Below are 15,286 nucleotides of genomic sequence, written 5' to 3'. Positions count from 1 at the left end.
TATTCGGGAAAAATTCTTTACTCTGAGGGTTGTGAGGCACTGGCACAGGTTGCCCAGAGAAGCTGTGGATGTCCCATCCCTGGAGATGCTGGATGCCAGGCTGGATGGAGCTTTGAGCAATCCCTTGTAGTGGAAGGTGTCCCTGCCCATGGCAGGGAGGCTCGAACTGAATGACCTTTAAAGTCCCTTCTAATCCAAACCCTTCTACAGTTCTATCCTGCACTGAATCACAAAGGAAGTGCAGCTTCCTAATGAAGTAATTATAAGGAAAATGTTAACAGGTACCAAACAGGCTTCTTCTTGTAATATCACTCTGGGAAATGACCAGACTGTTTCAGGTGAAAATCAAACATGCACAAACATGGAATCAGTTTGAAGCAAGCTCCTTAAAGGGAAAGGTTTGCAAGGCTGTAGACAAATTAAATTAAGCTTTAATTATAAGTAGCAGTAAGACCTCATTTTTTTCAAACAACCTTTGGGTCTGCCTGGTCTTCTGTATGGAAGGTTAGGCAAAAACAACCTTCATATCTCAGTACTAAGCAAAATTATTAACAGTATCTAATCATTGCTAAAGTGACTGCTTTCAAATATACACAGAATTAGTGGAGCTTCTGAGTCATATTCAAACATATTTCTACTTCTGCTTGATTACAATTTAAAAAAAAGAAGATTTTAGATTAAAGCAAACATTTTGTGTTTCATGAGGACACTAACCTTTTAAAAATGCCACATAGCTTTAAGAAAACTACCTGCTGTATATCTTAGGCCAAAAGCATTCTGAAAGATAATGCAATAATAGAGATTGAGAACATATTTTTAAATAGTAAAAATATACTTGGTTTTGAGAGTTCACAAGTTTTTGAAAACTTTTTTTTCAAATATTTTTCATCAGTTTTGTATAGAGGCAAAGTGCACAGTAGCCTTTACCTGTAAAACACAGAAATAGTCCTTAACCATGCCAAACATACCCACATGCAGTTAGAAATGTGCACTCATACACATGGATAACATGCAAGTAACAGAGTTTGGCTTCATGCTTGCAAATTGCATTTTTTCTTCCCTTCCCTCCCCTAAAATTCAACTGCTGTAATGAAAGCCTTATTAGATTTTCTACTTATTATTAACCTGGAGACCCTCCAGCCTCCTCCCTACTCTCTTTCTTATTCGTTTTTAAACTTCTGACCCGATGCAATCTGCCTGCAGGGGCAAATACAGTTATCTCCTTCTAAATTAAAATTGTAACTCATTTGGTACAGTTTACACAAGGCCTCAGCTTTGACACATGCAATTACTATGAACATAGGAGGAACATGATTGCTGAGAGCCACCAGAAATAGAGTTTAATCAGAAAACATGGAGTTGTTCCAACAGATTTGTAATTTCACCACTTGCTATTCTTTTATGTTCCTGAGTGTTCAGATAATTGGATACACTATTTTTTTGCTTCCCAAGAGGCCAGCGAAAGCAAAATTCCTTCTTTTACATTAACAAGATGAAATTATAATACACAAAATCTATAACTTTTCTGTTGAAATGACAAATTCATACAAGGTTAATTTTAGTACTTACAAAATGTTACAAATAATTTGTTCTGTAGTATCAGTGTGTATCACAAAATGTAGACTTAGGTGAATTAATCACCCATTCAGATGGATTGCCCAGTCTATCAGCTTTTACTCACCTAAGGACCCTGAGGTAGCTCCCTTTGCCTCTCCTAAAAGGCAGGGTTTTTTAAAAAGTCTTTAAAATATAAATTTCATATTTCGTGCCACTGTTAGGGAAGGATCCTCTGAGGTAGTGGATCAGACTGCAGATCCATTTTAAAAAATGGAGATATTGGGAAGCAGATTCATAGCTCCCCCTGATCTCTGTGCCTCCAACTCCTCTCTGAAAAAGGGATTTTTAGTATATTTGATCAAGTTTAGTGAAATATAGAGATGAATTAGCAAAGAGACATCACTCAATGTAATTAGAAAGGAAGATGCAGACTTCAACAATATGTTGAGTGCCTTGCATGATGGAACCACATTCTTTCAAGAATAGGGCTGTTCATGACTCAATTGCTGTTACAAATAAAAGCATCTGAGCAGTAAATATAAATGAATAGACAAGTGCAACATTGCAGGGTTTCGGGGTCCTTTTACTGGGGTCTGAACACATTCATCTTAATAATACTTTAATATCAAGTTCCCCAGGCTGATGGATGGGCCTCTGGGAGGACTGTAGGTCAAGTAGGGAGTAAGGTTACAGAAAAGGGCCACAAAAATACTTCAGGTAAAGAAAATGCATGGCTGATGATGTGCTCTGCAGTACAAATGTGGTCCTGCAGCTCTGGCTGTTTTTTCAAGAGGCCACCTGCTTTCTATTTCTCCTTTTATGTTAGCCATTAATTTTGCTGCCACAGGCACAATTCATACTTACAAGGTTGGAGGCTCAGACAAAAGCAGCTGCTGTTTCAAATAAAACTGCTCCATTCCCAAGACAGCCAACTCAGCTGCAACAACATCAATGACATGGATTTACCAAATTCACCAAAAGATAGACTTTCCCATCCTTAGCACACTCTTTCATGCTGCATACATAACAGCAAAGCAAACCCATAAGGCTGGAAGGAAACGAATTGTAGTTAAGGAAGGTTTATGGAAAGAAAGAGTCTGGAAGAGCAACAGAGAAGCAAAGCAAAAAAAAAAAAAAAAGAAGAAGAAAAGGATTTTACAAATACTGGTGATGAGGTTTCCAGCCTATCTCAAGCAAACTTCTTGGTATAGAAGCTTTCTTGGTTACTGAAAACCTAACTTATTTGATAGTAGCAGTTGCCCAATTTTTAAAGAGATGGCAAAATAGGGAAATGTTCTATCATCCTGCTTGTTTAAGTGTGGGATGTGCCATTGGCACACACTGCCTTTCTGGCAGCCTGTGCACACCCAGCCCCCTCCCCAGGACCCCACACTCAGCAGCCTCTGTGGGAGAAAGCAAAGCACCTGCAGAGTTCTCTCAGGTCTTAAAGAGCTTTTGACCTGAAACAGCCCTGGGCAATCTGTGCTTTTTTGTTTAAAGCCCATTTGGTTTCGTCTCAGCCCATTCTGAGAAAATCCAGCCTGGGGATCCCTGCACCACACTTCCAAAGCTGAAAATGCAAGCAATGCAACTCAAAGCATCCCAATACTATCACAGGCACAGCTCTTGAATGGCATTGACGTTGATACAAGGAGGCAGGAGCCTGCAGCCAGCAGCAGGATCAGGGAAGAAGAGGAGAGAAAAGGAGCACAGTAGCCCCAAGCAGTAGCCCCTGAAATCAGCTGGAATTTAACCATGCCATTGTACACCAAGGAGAGTTAGAGCTTGGGAACAGCCCTCCACTAACATGTGGGAACAGCAAGGGCTCACAGTGAATGGTTTTGCAATATCCTGAATGGAATAGAGACTGATTTTTCCCTGTCTTGTCCATTACAGAAGCAAAAGCCAAAAAATTTATTTAGTAGCAGCCATGCTCAAAACAAACAAAAGGAAGTGGCTCACCACATGGCAGATGGAGAGATGAGAAACTCCTCAACCCAGAGGCTGCAGCTTCAAGAAATGTGATAGGCCTCTAAGAGAGTCTGCAGGAGGATTTAAAAGGTCCTAAGTGTTGCAAAAGAGACCACAGCAGATTCAAGAAATACCCTCAGCTGGGAAAGTTTTAAAAGGGAAGTATTTTATAGATTTGTTTTTATTGCTCCCAAGCCACAGGCTTTTGGACACTGTTGGAGACAGGATAATGGATTAGTTAGCCCATGATTTGTACCAATCTAGCCACTCCTCTGCTCTTAAGTTTTATATGTCCTACCAGCTTACAGTTAGCAGCAGCTGGGATATTTGATGGCTGCAGCTAAACTGATGAGTTTGACAGCCACATCAGGCTTATCCTCCAAAAGTATGCTTAATCTCATTTTTTAACCTGTTTCTGATCTCCATATTATCTTGCAACAATAATCTTAAACTCTGTTTAGAAACTGTGGATAAAGGCACATCATCTTTGTTACTTTTAATAGGTCACTTGGCACCTTCATTGAAAGTGCTCTACTAACCACATTATGAGAAAACAGTAAAAAATTGGGAGATCTTTACCATACGTTCATACAGATCTTTTCTAGCCTGAAGCAGTTCATCAACTTATTTTCATCCCTCAGTGCAAAATTATTTTCATAAAGTGTTAGAAAGAACATACTTTAAGAGGTAGTTTTGAGAGTTTAATGTCAACATTTACTATAGATAAAACATAGGAATTTAAAGGATGTTTATTTCTATAGATAATTTTCAATTCCTATTATGGTCTTCTGTTGTGCTGATTTTTCATGGAATACAGACTCTACCCTTGTACCAGACTCTTCTGCACCCCTCTGTCACAGTTCAGATATTTACAGGCACATGAGCCGACTCTGAGGGAACTGTGAGGACACTGAGTACTGTAATATGAACATGAAAACATCAAACACTAAGTATAGCAATGGAATTATCCACAGCACTTAAAGGAAAGGACTGTCTAAAGTGATATTATATTCTTATGATGACCATGGAAATTGATAGTAACAGTGGCTCAACAGGAATAAGGATAAAATAAAAACATTTTTGTAGTTCATTTGATTTGTGATGTTAAACCTAAACTTCTCTGCTGGGCTTGTAGACAGAGACAAAAGCAAGTGTATATTCATCAAATGTAAAGACAAAATATCTGCTGTCCTGGAAGAACAGGTTTATTTGCTGGAGCAGCACAGCTTTCCGCTAGATGGTGCTCCTAGCCTTGGGAAAGCCATAAACAGGTTCATACCTGCTGCACTGCGTGGGGAGGAACAAGTTGTTTCATGAGCTGGTGAACCAACAAATGCAAAGTGGCATCTTGCAGATCTCAATCCACATTTCTAGAGCCCTAGGCGGCAGTAATTTTGTCCTTTCTTCATACTTGCTAAGGACTCACAAGCATATTTTCCATTTCATTCTCATGTTCCAGTCTTCTCATCACAGAGACTGCCCCAGTCTTCACCCACAAAAATTCACAAAGCTTGTAAAGACGCCTCTAAAACATTTTCTGCAAAGCAGGTTTGTGCAGAAACCACATCTCTCAGAAAGCTGCTTTAGGAAAAAATATCTATATGCACATATTGTGCAAGCTCTTTTTATCAGATCATCTTCATTCTTACTGCTATTCTTTTTATCTCCTCCATTATTTCCTTAAGGGTTACCATCTTCTTCATTTTTGACAGGTAAAAAAAGAAAATAAAATCCTAAATAATGCTCTCGACATACAGTCACTGCTATTCCACTGACAGATTGTATAGATCCACATCACCTCTCCTTGCCCACCAATGGGCATTAATTCTTTTGACTTGGGCAACACTTAGAGATACCTTCTCCTGTATTCTCTTCCATCTGGTAGCAGAGCAGCTTTTTCATCAGCTCCCTCAGAATAGCAACATATCTAAAAGGATGTTGAAATACTGGAGACTTTTCAGAGATGAGTTGCTGAAATGATCAAAGACAGGAAAAAGTATCTCCTAGTGAGAGATTCAAAAAGTTCAAATCTGTCCACTTTAAAAGTGTTTAAGTACAATCACTTCCCAAGGTAGGAAAAGAAAGTTAACAATTAGTACAGAATCAAAAATACAGACATAGTTCAGTCCAAGTTAGCACTGGTGTGCAGCAGAGTTGGGTTCGTGTGCATCATAAGATGAAGAAGCTAAAACTGAGCAGAGTATGAAGCCTTCCCCAAGAGAGTTGTGGGTTGTGGTTGTTTTTGGTTTGGGATTTTTTGTTTGTTTGTTTGTTTTTTGGTTTTTTGCTTGGATTTTTTTCTCCTTGCCTGTCTTTGGCTCAAACCAGCTTCCTCTGGTGGGTGGGACAGCCCAGCAGCTGGCAGCACCATCACAATTTTTGTGTCAGAAACATACTGCCACAGTCCACTAAAGTGAGATTTCTATTCAGGATGCAAGATTTTCCTGTGACATCTGGAAGATCACCATTTACAATTGCTGTCACTGGAACACTGCTGATAAACCAGCTGTTGTGACAGTAGTCCACACTGCCATCATGAAGGAGCAGTCCACAGTGCTGCAATGCTTTTGGAAAGACCACATGGTCATGTGGGCTTCTGGTGACATTCATGTATCCAATACACTGAGTGCACTCATGGAAAGAAATATTCCTCTGTTGTTTGATAGAGTAACAGAGAAGTCTAGTTACAGTAAGACTGGTTTATCACTCTTAATGGAGAAAGACAGTTTGTTTTCCTCCCTAGGCTTCAAACCCCTACAATAATTACTTTGCTAGAAGAGAGGAATGGCTGACCATGGCCCTAGGCAGATCAACAGGGAAATCTGTACTGACAGGCAAATGAGAAGTACGAGGCTGAGTCTGACAGATCCATTTAACCTTTCCTGGATGAGCAAGACATAGAGAAGAAACAGAGAGACAGAGCTGCTGGAAGTTTGAACTGCAGATGTCCTTTCTGTGAAACTCTGTGACTGATGGGGGAAGCCCACTTTGCCTTATCATGTAGAGCCTTGACTCCGTGCTAGAGACTGCCCACCTCTGCACCTGGAAATTATTCCTTAAAGGAAATCATCATGGACATTGAGTGCAGAGAACAATACCCAAAATAAGAATATCTACACATTCTCTCCCAGATTGATGGCCCTCACTATTAAATGTCGCCTCCTTCACCTGCCTTTTCCCTGCCCCATGCCCCAGTGCTACCTTGTAGAGCACCTGGTAGCAAGGAGAAGTGATAGCAGTAGTCAGAGGGTCCTGATGTTCCTTTCCACCACATGTCCCTCACAGAAATAGGCTGCATTCTCCTGTCCTATGGAACAGAAGTGGTATTGAAACCACTGTTACAGTGCTATATTTCTGATTGCAGAGATGGCAATAAAACACCTTGCATTGTGGCAAACAGGGGTGTCTTATGTTCACCTCTTCTCAAAGGGGTTTTGAGACAACTTTGGTCTCTATTCCAGAGCAGAAGCCCTTGGACTCATTCCATTACTTACAAAGACATCGGGCTCTCTGATGTGTCTTCTTCCACCAGACATACACTTGTTGGATTGACTGACCCTGGTTTGAAGAACCTGTGATGAAAATATGGCATAAGCCTACCACACTTCCCTGAAGCTGAAAGTGCTCTCAAGGGTCTCTCAAGGCAGCCTCCCCCCATGACTACCAGGTCAGTGTGGGTGGGTTTGCAGCCTCCTTGATGACTGCTGCCAGCTCACTGGAATTGGCACTTACTTGAAACCCATCCAAGAAGGACATATATGCACTGTGTTACCCTTTCTGGAATCTCCTCCTTTCAGGAGTTTACACATGCAGATGTAGAATTCAGCTCCTTCATTCATTGCTAAAAGAATAACACTACCCCAACCTAAATGGAGGAAATGGAGGAAAACCAGTTTTGATTTGGTTATCAAAAGCTGCACACTCCATGACTTAAGATGAAACATGGCTGAATAGAAAGACTGGCTACAAAATTTACCAATAAAATAAGTGCCTACTGTACAAATTGTCAAAATTGTATTTACTGCAAACTACAGTGAAGCTGACCCTCTTTGGATTCTTTTCTTTAAGGAAAGAGCCTTAAGCAGCAGTCTTGAGTGAAGAGTAACATGCCAGTGTAACAGATGTTTGGGGATTTCACAGAAGAGCACAAGACATTGTGGGTTAATTGAACTGTATCTTTTGAAAGGAGATATGAAACTATAGTTTTTGTATGTGGTCTGTCTCAACAAATTACCCGCATGCAACCAGTTCCTATATGGTAAATTATGTGAGACCAAGGACTGAAAGTACAGTGTATGCATCTGTGTGCATGAATAGATATAAATTGTTGTTGTTGTTGTTACATTAGTGTTTAGTATCTTTTTATAAATATGATGCCTTTGCAAAGCTTCAAGCTTCTGCTGACCTGAGCAGGAGAATACAGAGCTATATTTCTTGCAAGTCATAGAATAAGCCAATAACTAAAAATTTGACATTTATCACAAGAGAGAGAGCCAAGCCAAGAGAGTGCCCATGGACTGTGGACTCTAGCATGGTTCAGTTTTGGAAAGCAGTATAAAAGATTCTCTTCATCATGTCAGATATCAGAAGGCAGTAATTTAATGGTTCAAAAGAGACACAAGTAGAGGCATAAACTTTTCTCAAGCTTTCTGAAAAATCCCGGAGGAGAAAAAATGCTTTACACAATAGCAGCAGCGTATCTGAAGAAAAAGGTGTTTTCTGAGAAACCTCCATTCCCTGACTTTCACAAACACTTTGCGTGACAAAAACAGTCTCACACATGCTACAGATAGTGAATTTGAGATTTTTAGGGCAGATGAGCCTTGAAATATATTGCAGCTTGGCTACCTGTCACACTTTGCTTTTTGTCTGCGATACTGCAACTATTGCCCAAGTCCCTGGCTGCTGGTAGATTTTCTGTGTAGCTCATTAGTTTAACTGACTAGTCAAAGAGGTGAAGTCCACTTCTGGAGCAATGGCCATTCAGGCAGAACACCACATGATGCCTAAAGTGATCTCTGTAACTTCTGCCCCCAAATCCCAGACAGCGACTTTTGCATGAACTTCCAATTCCATTATGGAAAATGAAAATATTTACGACAACAACTAATGTGAGAAATGTAAGCATCTGAAAGGAAACCTTTGAATGTTAAATTTATTTTTTCACTAGTCTTTTCCCAAATCTGCTCTTCTCCAAATTAATTTCAATCTGGATGCTTTCAGCTTTCTTCCAGTCACTGGATCTTGTCATGATATTGTTTTCTGCAGGGTTAGAGTCATCTACCATTGGCAATCTCCTTAAGTGCCTGTAATTATGAATCCTACAGGATACACCAGACTTCAGTTTTCTCACCAGCCAGGCTTTTTTTCCAGACCACAGAATATTCTTTTGTTTTCTGGCTCAAATCTAACTTAAACACTAGCATCATTTATGAAGCTGTAATCCTCTGGTACCAATCTCACTCAAGCTGCAAAGGAATGTCCCATGCTCAATCCAAACAGGAGGGCCATGTTAATACATGCTTGTGACATGAGTTGGAGCCTGAACATTGTGTAGGGAGGATCAGCTGATTCTGGGCTGTTGATCTCCTGGCTCTCTTAATAAATTCACCATCTCTGAATACTGTTTCCCTTCTCTCTGGCTCACTGTGATGTGAGCCACAGAATGACAGCACATGAATCAAAGGACACAGATAGGGCTGCAGCCACCACACAGGCAATGCAACTACCTCTGCATCCTGGGGGCAGCATGTGAGGAGCTCTGTATTGGTAGCAAGGCACAGGAGCAATAATCTTCCCTGCTCCCTTTGCAAATCCTCTGCTGGCTGACCTGTGATTACTGCTGGTTGTGGGTGGAGTTGTGTGAAGTCACACAGAAGAGCTTAAAGCTGGTTTAAGACATTTTGTTTAACAGGCGCTGCTCTGTGGACCATCACTATGACTATTTTTCTCTGCCGCTGAGTAGATTTTCTAACATCTATCCGTCTTTATCAAAGTTCTGGGAAAACTGTCTGATCCAGCCAGCAATAGCACACTAGAAATGAATCAGAAGTCACTAGCAGGGAGCTCCTGCAAACTGAAAACTGGATACTTAGTGCCATCTTTTTCCACTTTATACAACAGCCATTAAAAAAAAAATCAATTACCTTTTGGCAAAAGCCAATGAAAAGTGTTAAAATCTAATCTATACAATATTAGTATAGAACAGGACTGTGCAATTTACAACTGAATCATTTCAAGCGACTTTTACTACTTCACAGGGTTTAAGCTTTCACATCAAATTAATGCACTCTGTATAGCCAACCTTACTGTTTTTCATCATGGCTCACTGTTGTAAAATATTTCTTTTGAAATGTTACTAACACAAAATGTTCTATTCAGATAATCACCCTTTTATTGGCTAGATGATCTTGAATTTAAGAAAAGCTGTAGAAAATTTAGGCACAATATTAACTAACCACTCTCTTCTCCAGCACCAAGAAATTGTTCATAGCATGAGGAACAGCAAAGTAATTCTGAGCTCATAGAAGAGCCTATCTAAATTTAACTGCTGTATCATGGTAATGAGAGATAAAATGCCCTGCATCCACAAACAGATGGTGCTAGCCCACATTAATAAACTCACTGGAGAACTTAATATGCTTAGATTTAGATAGGTTATTCCACTGGATGACGCAGTCCATGACGCATCCTAAGGCAATGTATCTGTATTTGGCAGTTCTTCATCTTCCTACTTGGTTCTCCAGGCTACACTGTCTGCTGTCCCTGTGTCCTGTCCTGCCTCTGGGCTATCCTCACTTGCAGACATACAGGTTCAGCCTTTTGTGGTTCTTAATCGTGGAAGCCAAAAACACTCACTGTGGCACAGGCATATTTTGTATTTTTACTGGATTTTTACTGACTCCATGGAAGATTTGTGCATCCATCAGTATTTGGAGAGCAGTTAGTGCAGTCCTGCTCTCCTCAGCAACATCCACACACACACTCCTTTCCCCAGCACAGCAAAGGGAATATACAGGTATGAAAGATGTGGATGCCTGTTTCTGCCCTGCCCTGCTCCCTCTGAGGGCTGCAGCTGCCAGGGAGCTGGCAAGGGCAGGGGCATGAGCTGGGCATAAGGCTGCTGGCACCACTGTGACTCCCATATGGGCTTCTTATGGCTTCAGGCTGTGATTCTGCCTTCCTAAAATCCAAGGAAACAGATTGAATCTGGGCATTTTTGCCCAGGGATCTTCTGGCAGCTCATCCTATTTGCACTTCCAAAAGCATAAAATGTTTGTATATTATGCTTTGCATATCTAGCCACTGTTATTAGCTTATAGTAAATAGATATTTAAAACATATTAAATATCACACTATTTCAGAAAAATTAAGAATTCATGTGATTGGAAAACAGTATTGAATGCAATTGGATTGTGGTACTAATTTCATGAAGGCTGCTTCTGGTGGTATCATTTATGTGAATTTGATTCATCTTATCAGCAATCTCTATTCCTATTTGTGATGTGAATAATGAACAAAGCTTCCAAAAATAAATCTTTGGATACCATTTTCCTCCTCTTCTGAATAATGTTAATGTAATACTCCTTCAATAAACATTGCCTAATACTAAACTTCTGTAAATAAGTACAATAACTTAGAAATGAGAAATCATAGAAAGTGGGTGGAAGAGAACAAGTGCAAACTACAGTTCAAATGTGTTGGAATTCAAAAGGTATTTTCATAAGACATTGCAATATTTGCACAAAGACACAAGTGGAGTACTCAGAAAACTTTAGATGTTCCTATCTACTTCGTATAATGTGACCTGGAAGAGAGGAATCATTTACTCTGTGTCCTAACCTGCAGAAATTATCATGACAGTCATTGAGCTTTAGCTGCTATATACCTGGGCATGGGATTTACACGGGGGCAGAGAAATACTCCTTCTTTTGAGCACAAGTGCATCTGTAGAATTTGGTGAGCATGTATAGTCTACTTGCAAATGACAGCTGCACCTGAGAAGGCACAGATAAGAAGTCAAGGATTTCATTCCCTACCTTCCAAGATTATCTTATATCAAGGGCATACTTTTTCATTTCCTGAGTATTGCACTTTCCTGACAGAACTACAGACATAAAATGTTTTTATCCAAGACATTGAGAGAGAGAAGAGGGAGAAGGTATATGAGCATGAGAAAGAAATGAACACATATATAGAGGGCTACAACGATAGTGAAGCACTGAAAATATTTGCTACATTATTTTGCTCCTAATTCCCTTTATCTGGACTCTGTTTTCAACTTTCTACACCTTGTGTGTGCAGCTGTTTACAAGGATGTGGTTTTCCAAGTAAGAACTGAGAGAAGTTCAGTCTAGATCTAAACCATCCCTAAAACCCAAATATTTTAAATGTCTCTGAGATATTATCAGAACTAGTACGGACTCCCTTTTCTGTGTTTCAGTTTAAAAAAAAAAGAGAGAAATAAAATACATGGGACAAACTGGGATACTATTGATCAATTGATCAAGTATGAGGCAGATCTTAAATTGCACAGCAATTTGTTCCACAGTCTTAAATCAGCCTTTGAGTGAGGTGAGCAGAGCTCCTGCTGACCAAAATTTCTTTTCCTCCACGGGGAAAGGATGAAATCAGCACACACTGCACCTTAAATTCCCTCACTCTCATGAGGCTGGGTATTTCCAGTAGTGTGCAGGGGCAGGTTTGTCCACCAAGTGTGGAGAACTCAGCATCTGGCAGAGTCTGTGACACCCAAAACATCAGCCTGCTCCTGCCCCTCTACTGAGAGGCCATCACTGGAGGAGATCTAAAGAGTTTCTTTGCCATGCTGAAGCCAAGGTCATGTGTGAAATATAATACTGCGAATCCTGAGGTAAAACATGGCTATTAAGAAAACAATTATTTCTTGAAAATTCTGAATTATGTTAAGCTATGTTTCCTAATAATTTCTGAATGAGGGAGGTCTTTTTCTTTTTTTTAACTATCAAAGCAAGAAACTGCTCTTCTTCCCATAGACCTGCCACTAACTCCAGCCATTCCTTTTCTGATTCAAGAAAGTCAGATGGATTCTGTTTCTTCACAAAGCAGAAGAAAAATGTTCATGCATTTTCATTGCAAAAATTTGTACTACTTCTAGTAATTCAACATTAATTTTTCCCTTCACAAAATACTTTTTTTATCAAATATTTTTAAAACCTTTCCTAGTTTAAACATAAAACAGATTTATGGTGAAAGCCATAAGGGAAAAAATAAGAAAAACAAACACCCCTACAGAACATGTGAAATCAACTGTAGAAAAATTGTTTTAAGGGTGGAAGTGTACCAGAATCATGCTTGAATAGGTATCAGCTGATTCTACCAAATGGCCATCAAGGTCAAGGACCATCATAAAAATCAAAGCAAGGACTTTTCCTAGGCAATAATTTTTTAAAAAAATTTTGAAATAAAGTTCAGAGCTGCGGTCAGTGTATTTGCTTTTTATGAACACTTCTTTGATTTATCTTTGAGAAAACCACTTCAGTTTAGCTGTTAAATATTGAATACTCATTTTCCTACTTCAAGGTTCACAGAAGCAGATTTCATAATATTTGTATGCTTTTTATGCATGAGTCCTTATTTATACAGCTCCTTATAAATCACATAAATGAATGACAGAAAGGACCAATTAGAGCTTTTTCAGGGTGGAATGGCTCTTAGATGGTTGTGCAGTCTCATTTTAATGGTTTCAGGTTCCACAGTTTCCCTGAGGAGGTTATTTGAGAGCTTACTGCAATTTGTTCTCGCGATAGTCCAGCTTCAACATTTCCTTTTCCAATTCACAATACACTTACATCCAACATAATGTATCACACCTCTTGTGCTGCAAGGTAGATTCCATAAATCCTGCAATAAATTCATCACCTCTCCTTATGTCCCTATAAGCCTGCATTACTGAGTTATGTAGCACATGCCAGCCTTGAAAGCAACAGCACAGTTATGCCTCTTTAGTGATTTGCACAAAAAAGTAGCAAACTCCAATACTACAGACATACTTTATTCAAGCATAAAATTAAATCACAAAAATTATCCAGATTTTTTAAAATAATTCTATGGTTCTGTGTATTATAAGTATAAAATTCTGCCCCTTTTTTGTGCATGCTTGAAGAGTCTTAAGATCATCTTCCTAGGGTCATATAATAGAATTCCAGGAACAAGTTTTTTATCATGCATCTCTGGAAGGATTCAAATAAATTTTCCAGTTCACTACCAAGTAAGCAGTGCTGTTGTGTGTGGCTGACTCTGCCCTGCCATGAAGGCTGGTCCCTTCACCCCTCTCTTTATCACATGCCAAACTGGTTTGCTTCCAGATTCCTAGCCTGCCTTTCCCATTCAAGTCCTGCCATGGGATTGCCCCTCTTCCGGGGCTCATGCTCAGTTCCTTCGCTGCTCAGATTTTATTACACAAGAAACAGAGCTTACATTCATCTTTTTACAATTTCAGATTAAAGGGACTACAGAGAGAGGGAAACACATTCCTGCAAGTTTAAGACTGCTAGGTTGTACATTTTTTAAGTTATCTGTCTGCAGTTATACTGATCAAATCAGAATTTTGAAGAAAACAAATGAGAACCAGAAACTTAACATCCTAGTAGTTCATGTATGTACATATTCCATGAATTGTAATTTGATAACCACTTCCTAGCTTGTTTTAGAGGCTATATTATCCCTACTGAACAAGTGAGTTCTATAAAACTACAAAGTCTCCTGGAAACTCTGTCAGGTGTTAATGTGCTAATTAGAAAATAATTGACTAAACCCATGAAAGCAGTAATAAAAAGTTAGAATACTGCTCGTTCACTCAGTAATACAGAACAAGTGCTCTAATAGCAAAGGTTTAAGAGCCAAAGGACCAGACAGGTGCCTAACACTTTATTAGGGTTTCTAACTGAGGAAGATGCTACAAATACCAAAAGTGAATATGAATAATAATAATAAATCATTTTCAGAAGCTGGCTTTAGAAAACAAATAAAAGACAACCAGCAGAAATGGAGAAGCCTGATTACATCTCACAGCTGAGCCCATTCCAATACCCTCACTGTGTCCTACACCTACCAGACGGGGAAGAAGAGCGTGCACTGGAGCGCTCTGACGGGCCATGTGCTGGGAGCCAGAGGCCACCAGCTCCTCCCTGCTGACCTGCAGGACAGCTCTTACTGCCTGAAGAGCCTCAAGAGCCCTGAGGAAAGCTGCACTGAACTCCCTGGCTACGTGGCATGTGGGTCCTGCTAGAGTCTCTCCTTCCTTCTGCAAAAAATCTGTCATTCATTACTGAAACCAGCCCCATATGGCTGAACCAGCAACCGGCTTGAAGTTACTGGAGAGGGAAAAAAGGTGAGGGCAGCCAAATTGTTTGGAATGCAGCTAAAATACTTCAGAGAGTGTAAGGTTAAAAGGGATCATCGGATCACATACTCTGACCACAGGCCAGTAAGTCTTACTACCAATCCCAAACTGAGCCAAGGAGCTTGTTTTTGATTAAAACCATTACGTTTGCATTACATTATCTCAGCTCCTGACCACTGATTTTTTTTTTTTCTTTCTCTTCTACCATTCTAAAAAGCATTAGCACAGCAAATCTTGCAGATCTTTTTGACAAATTGATAATGGGTTCAGAACGTAATCATTATAAGAGTTTTTCTCCAGTACTACAATGTTCTGCCAGGTCTTTCCTGCACCACTTGATGTTTAATGCCAAGAGCCACACACCTTGTTCTACTC

General features: G+C 39.8%; 1 protein-coding gene across 1 annotated transcript in view; it reads left to right on the top strand.

Moving 5' to 3' along the window:
• LPCAT1 (lysophosphatidylcholine acyltransferase 1) overlaps window positions 1-15,286 on the top strand; it is a 105,919-nt gene that overhangs the window by 22,179 nt on the left and 68,454 nt on the right. The gene's annotated exons all lie outside the window — the stretch shown is intronic.

Source organism: Melospiza georgiana, chromosome 1 (genome assembly GCF_028018845.1).
Source record: "Melospiza georgiana isolate bMelGeo1 chromosome 1, bMelGeo1.pri, whole genome shotgun sequence".
In the NCBI taxonomy this organism is placed as follows: domain Eukaryota; kingdom Metazoa; phylum Chordata; class Aves; order Passeriformes; family Passerellidae; genus Melospiza; species Melospiza georgiana.
The sequence above is the reverse complement of the archived record's forward strand: the minus strand, read 5'-3'. Positions and strand labels throughout refer to the sequence as shown.